We start from the raw sequence: 7108 nt of genomic DNA on the forward strand, positions 1-7108 counted from the left end.
ATATGGAATTATTACCAAGACGTACATTTTTAAGTGGAAAAAAATTAAGATGCATAACAGCTTGTGTAGTATGCTATCTACTTAAATGTTCAAATAATAAATATGTACGTGCATAAATTAGCATATAATTCAATGAAAACATGCAAATAAAAATGGTAAGAATGGTTGTAGTGCCAAAAAAAAAAGGTAAAAAATTAGAGAACATGAACAGGTGGAAGACTTAATTTCCAACATTAATTCTTTCTAACTTTTTAAATATAAGTATCTAATTGTAGACACTATCATTACTAATAATAATTTCAAACAAATTCATATAAAATTTTTTAAATGTGGCCCTAGAGAATTTTTTAGTTACTTGGAAAAATGCATTTTAGAACTTCAATTCATACCTAATAAAAATAAATGCCAGGTGGCTGGTAAATTAATGGGAAAACAAACAAAGTTCAATTTTTTAGGAAAAAAAACCACATATTTATGTAAGCTATGAAAGAGAATAAAACTTTCCAAATTTAAAATAATTTAGAATTACATGAAATTACTGTTAGATTTGACAACAGTGAAAAGTCAATTTACATTTAAAAGTAACGATAGTTAAATAAAGAACAAATACATAAAAGTTTGCAGCAGATATATCAACTGTGTTTAATATCCTTGATGAGTGAAAAGCTTATGAGTTTCTGAAGAAAACAAATCAGGATAGAAATTGATTACTAGAAAATGAACACAAATGTACTAATCATTTTCAATAAAGAAAATCCAATTAGAACATAATATATGAAAAAAATTCTCATGAATGTGTAATCAAAGAAATGAAAATTAAGACAATAACAATTTATGCTATTAAAAGATTTTTAAAATGTGAATAACCAGTTTAATTGCACTTGAAATCAAATTAACCCTAAAACACTGCTGATATATATAATATATATATATATGTATATACATATATATATATATATATATATACATGTAAATGCAGACTTGTTACATAAATAAACATGTGCCATGGTGGTTTGCTGCACCTGTCAACCTATCACCTAGGTATTAAGTCCCACATGCATTAGCTATTTATCCTGATTCTCTCCCTTCCCTGCACTCCCCATCCCAACAGGCCCCAGTGTGTGTGTTCTTCCTCTCCCTGTGTCCATGTGTTCTCATTGTTCAGCTCCTACTTATAAGTGAGAACATGTGGTGTTTGGTTTTCTCTTACTGTATTTGTTTGCTGAGGATTATGGCTTTTCACTCCCTCCATGTCCCTACAAAGGACAATGATCTTGTCCCTCCTTTTCTAAAATGGATAAAGAAAATGTGGTACATATACACCATGGAATACTATGGCTTCATAGTATATGAATGTGGTGTATATATACCACATTTTCTTTATCCATTTTATCATTGACAAGCATTTGAGTTGATTCCATGTCTTTGCTTTTGTGAAAAGTGCTGCAATGAACATACACATGCATGTATCTTTATAAGAGAATGATGCATATTCCATTGGATATATACTCAGTAATGAGATTGCTAGGTCAGATGGTATTCCTGGGCTATTGCCTTTAAACTGCCATTGATATTCTTCACAGAATTAGAAAAACTACTTTAAAATTTATATGGAACCAATAAAGAGCTTGTATAGCCAAGACAAATCTAAGCAAAAGAATAAAGCTGTAGGCATCATGCTACCTGACTTCAAACTATGCTACAAGGCTACAGTAACTAAAGCATCATGGTAAGGACACCAAAACAGTCGCATACACCAGTGGAACAGGATAGAGATCTCAGAAGTAAGACCACACATCTACAACCATCTGCTCTTCAACAAATCTGACAAAAATAAGCAATGGGGAAAGGATTCCCTATTTAATAAATGGTGCTAGGAGAACTAGCTAGCCATATGCAGCAAATTGAAACTGGACTCCTTCCTGATACCTTATACAAAAATTAACTCAAGATTTACTTAAATGTAAAACCCAAAACTATAAAAACCCCAGAAGAAAATCTGGTATATATATTTTTAAAGAAAATGATCAGGAAATGTATAATAACTTTGACAAAACCATTCTTTTATGAATATCTTCTTGTGACATAAACTAACAGCTTAAAAAGAACTTATACACAAATATTCAGAGTAATTTTATTTATATTATGAAACTGGAAACAATGTAATAACTGTTAAATGAATTACTATGTGTTTTCAGGTAAATAGGGAATTGGGATTTGAAGTTGGTTAGGGGAAAATGAAGCCAATGTTTCTCTATCAAATTGCTTTACTGCCAAAAGCAGAGGATACAAAAAATCAGAAAGACAAGTCTATTAGCATGTAACCTTGGATCAGAAAAATAGTAAGACTCAGTTGGCTCAATCTAACCTAAAACAGTCAAATATTTTTAAAACTATCAAGATCATTTTCTAAGTTTTGCGGGTTAACACATGTTCATGTCTGTAAGTGATCATCCATTCACACAGAGACACTCAACTTTTCCTAAAACTCTCAAATTCTGGTTTTAACATCTCAGAGGTTAACAACTAATTTTTCAACTTGATTTTTTTCTGATAATGACTATTGATCATTTTCTGACCCAGTTAACCATTGTTTTAAGTTAGGAGTCAGCTAAGCTATCCCAATTATGAAGTATATGTGAAATGAAATATTGTACAGATATTACACATTAAGTTTGTCACAGGGGGGAATTCATAATAATTAAAACTGTGACTAGGTGAAAAGCAGCACACACAGCATCAATAAAGACAATTAATTTTTTTAAAAGGACACTAAAAATAGCAGTGACTACTTGTGGATGGCAAGGATTATAATTTACCACACAGACAACTTTACAAAATACTCATATAATTTTTTTTTAAAAAATATGTTTAATTTTCATGGTTTGTCATGAGATTTTTTAGTAACAACACAGAATCAGCCAATTGGGAACATTTTGGCAAAACCATAAAAGAAGTAATGAAGATTTTTGCTACAGTTCTATTTTATAACTCCAGCTTCTCCTCCTGACTTTCCGCTATTCTTCCAGGAACTTAAACTCCCTGTTTGCTTTAACTCCTTCTGTTTGCCTTGTATATCTTTCCCTCTGCAACTCTCCGCTATTTCCCGTTCCATTGTTGATCAGTTAATTCTGTGGTTTTACTTTTCTTTGCTTTTTCCAAGTCACAAGAAGCTGTCAGTTTCCTAATCTGATGTCCAAGTTAATCTTGCATTCATTTTTTTTTTCATTTTTCTAGGCTACATTTTCAAGAAATATTTTTGTGGTTAGAAATTTTAGGATTAATGGAAGACATTCCTTTATTTATAAAAACTATGCTTGCCCCCTACATTTTCTTTATTCCCTGATTCTGGAATTCTTACAAGAAAGATGTTGGCCCTGTAGAACATCCTCAATAGCATATGACTCTTTTCTCATGTTTTCCAGCTCTTTGGCATTTTCACCTATGTTATGAGAGATTCCCTTGATTTTAACTACCAGATTACCAGTTTGGTCATTAGCCCTAATCAGTCTATTATTGTATCTATTCATTAATTTTATTTTTAATATATTTTCTACTCCATTCTCATTGCAGTCTTTTCTAGTTTTACTAGTGAAATATATTCTCAAATCTCCAAGATGATTTTAAGTTCTCTCCTACTTCTTCCAAGTAGTTACTTGAACATTCTTGTTTATGCTATGAATATTCCCTAAGAGTTTGTTCATATTGATGCTTCAAGGGCTGTTAATGGGAATAGATAGATGGTACAGATTTCCTTGAGAGTTGTGTACATCTATTTCCTTAACAGGACTCACTCATAAACGGTAAAGCTGACAGCACTAGGTTTTCCTCTTGGGCAGCCTTGGAAATAATAGCTCACACCACTAATGCTTCAGGTTATTGTGTTTCCTGAATAGTTTTCCCTACTGGGCCTGCATTCCATATTCTATTTTCCAAGATTTCTACTCTTCTGGCTTCCTTTCTTATTTTTTTTAGTAATTTGGGCTTTATAATTTTTCTTAATTTATATATTTTTCCAATGGGAATTTTAAGGACAATGAAATTAAATGAATGTTCTCCATCTAGCATCCTTATAATTCTATATAACCTTCTAAAGTTACTAATTGTATTCTGCTTTGTATTATGTTTATGTGCAAATGTGTGATGTAGCATAAGTTCCTTGATCCTTCTGAATCATTATGCATTAGTCACATCTGACAGAACACTATTTTCTTAGTTTGTATTAAGCAAATAGTAATTGCCAGATTCTATCTCTAAAATATTTTTATATTTGTTTCTCCCACTTCCTTCTCCTTATGATAGTCAAACTTTGATGACCTCTTTCTTGAGATGTATATACAGCCACCAACTGTTCTCAACACTTCCAATCTCTCCTCCCTTTGGTCCACATTGCTACCAAGGTTAATCATCCCAAAACTGAACCCTGATTATATTATTTCTGTGCTCCAAAGTCTCCAATAGCCTATGATGTTAATTACAGAAATTTAGCCTAACATACGAAATTCTCCATCATATAAGTACAACAAAGTTTTCCAACTTAGGTTATTAAAATTGCCCTACTGCTTGCCTTGCTAACAGGAAAAGTACTTTTGTATTTTTAAACATCTCCCACCTCTGCTGCCTCACCCATTCTTACATGTTCCAAATCCTGTCCAGCTTTCAAGTGGAGCTCAAGTGCCACCACTTCCACCAAACTACTTTTTTCTTTCCAGTTATCTTTCCTTTCTCTGAATCTATATAACTACTTAACAATACTATTTTTATACAACTTCCTTTTTAAAATTTTTAATATATCTATTTTATAGTCACTCCCAGAAAGGAGGCCTTTTGCAAATAAAATCTGAGTCACGATTTGTGTAACCTGTCATAACAGCTAACACAGGAACTTGTCGGGTAAAAAACAATTTTCATTAAAATGACAATAAAATTAGATAACAAGTACTCATATTAATAAGTGAAACAGCTTCACTAGAAATTATTAAAATCCAGATATTTCAAACTTTATTAATTATCTGCTTTCAGATTATTCATTATTTACTATTAAGAAGCAATACAAAATAAACTGATTTTCTTTTGAATAATAAAAAAAGGATTTGTATAGACATATGACAGGATCCTAGAATGCAGTTTCTCGTTACTCTAATGCATCTCTGGTCATTTATATGTTTCTTTTCTCCAAACAAACACAAACAATCAAAATATATACTACAAAATAAAATTTGATTCAGTGACTGACATTTATTTTTTAAAAAATACTATAAAAGTTCCTAGCATAATCCCTGACACATACCACTCAATAGCTATTTAATTAACCATCAGTGGGAATTCTTGGGTGAATGTTCTTCATTTTGAAGAAAAACAACATATTTAAAAACACACAAGCACAAATGATAAAGTATGAAGTTATTTCAAAAAAGTTATCCTACAAATATTATGTATACATATCTTTAGAATGTTCAAGACAGGATGAAATTTGTCAAATAAGTATATAACTAAAACTTTTATAGAGCACAGCATACAAAATGAGATATAATTTATACTGAAAACTTATTTCAAGAACAGAACACGGTAAATTTCACTATGCCTGGGATATGAGAAGCTACAAAAGAACAATGTTACTACTCTAACAAGAAACAAGAGCAGGACTCTCTATCATCATAACTATTCTTGAGCCCACCAGAGAGCTGAGATTGCAAGACAACTACATGAATCAAATTTCAAGGTTGGAGAGTCCCTGTAAGCTGTGATACAACATAGGAAGCTTTCTTTTCACAGAATGTGGAAAGAAGAGGTAGTAACCATGAAAAATGGGTAAGGAAAAAACTGCTGAAATTATCATGATTATGTAAGAGTGACACGTGGTTAGCATGAAAGTTTACAATGCCTATTAGCCTCAGAAGTTTGCACCTACTCACCAGCTCTTTCCCAGAATCCACAGGCAGTTCATAAGAAAGGTTAGAGACAGAGCCAAACGCCAGAGAAAGGTTTTCTCAGTGGCACACAGGCACAAAATCTCGCCTGCTTTCCAGCTTCTTCTCTCAAAAAAAGCAAAAGCATAGACTGCTGCTGGAAAGGCAGGAAATCCTTTCAACTCCTTTGAACAAGGGAAATATTTGCTGCCGTTGAGGGAGCAGTATAAATAAGAGCCAAATGCAACTGATGAAAGAGCTGAAAGATCTGCTGCTAGTCCCACCCAAAGGGATGCTGCCTGCAAAGGAGGAATAGAAGGAAAATTCTCTGCTAGTAGGGAGGGATAGGAACCTACTTGGGTCGAGGATTCTGCATAGATACAAAGCAGAGTGCCACCAATGCTAGGAAAGGGGTAGAAAATTTGTTCCTATGGAAGGTCTTCCATGACGCAAAACAGAGTTCAAAGTGTTAACGCTTAAGTCCAAGTATACAATGACAGCCTAAGACCAAGACTTGACTGAGAAACTTTTGTGTCACTACCATGGGCCTCAGAACAAGTGATTAAGAAGCAACAGCAGTGCTATTCACAATGGTAAAGACATGGAATCAACCTAAATGCCCATCAATAATAGACTGGATAAAGAAAATATGGCATATATACACCATGGAATACTATGCAGCCATAAAAGGGACAAAGTCATGTTCTTTGGAGGGACATGAATGGAGCTGGAGGCCATTATCCTTAGCAAACTAATGCAGGAAAAGAAAACCAAATACCGCATGTTCTCATTTTTACGTGGGAGCTGAACAATAAGAACACATGGACACATAAAAAGGAATAATGCATACTGGGGCCTACCAGAGGGCAGAGGGTAAGAAGAGAAAGAGGCTAAGAAAAAATAACTAATGGATAGTAGGCTTCAAATCTCTGTGATGAAATAATCTGTACAACAAACCCCCATGACACATGGTTACCTATGTAACAAACCTGCACATTCTGCACATAGATGCCTCAACCTAAAAGTTAAAAAAAAGCAACAACAATCTGATACTTACAAAGGTATGCTGATTTCTAGGTAAATGCTATATCCTTTGTTTTATTTTTTCTCTTTCTTCTTTTTTTTTTTTTTATATAAAAAAAAATAAATTTAATTAAAAAACAAAAAAAAAAAAAAAAAAAAAAAAAAAAAAAAATAAT

Source organism: Cebus imitator, unplaced genomic scaffold (assembly GCF_001604975.1).
Source record: "Cebus imitator isolate Cc_AM_T3 unplaced genomic scaffold, Cebus_imitator-1.0 Scaffold67, whole genome shotgun sequence".
Lineage (NCBI taxonomy): Eukaryota > Metazoa > Chordata > Mammalia > Primates > Cebidae > Cebus > Cebus imitator.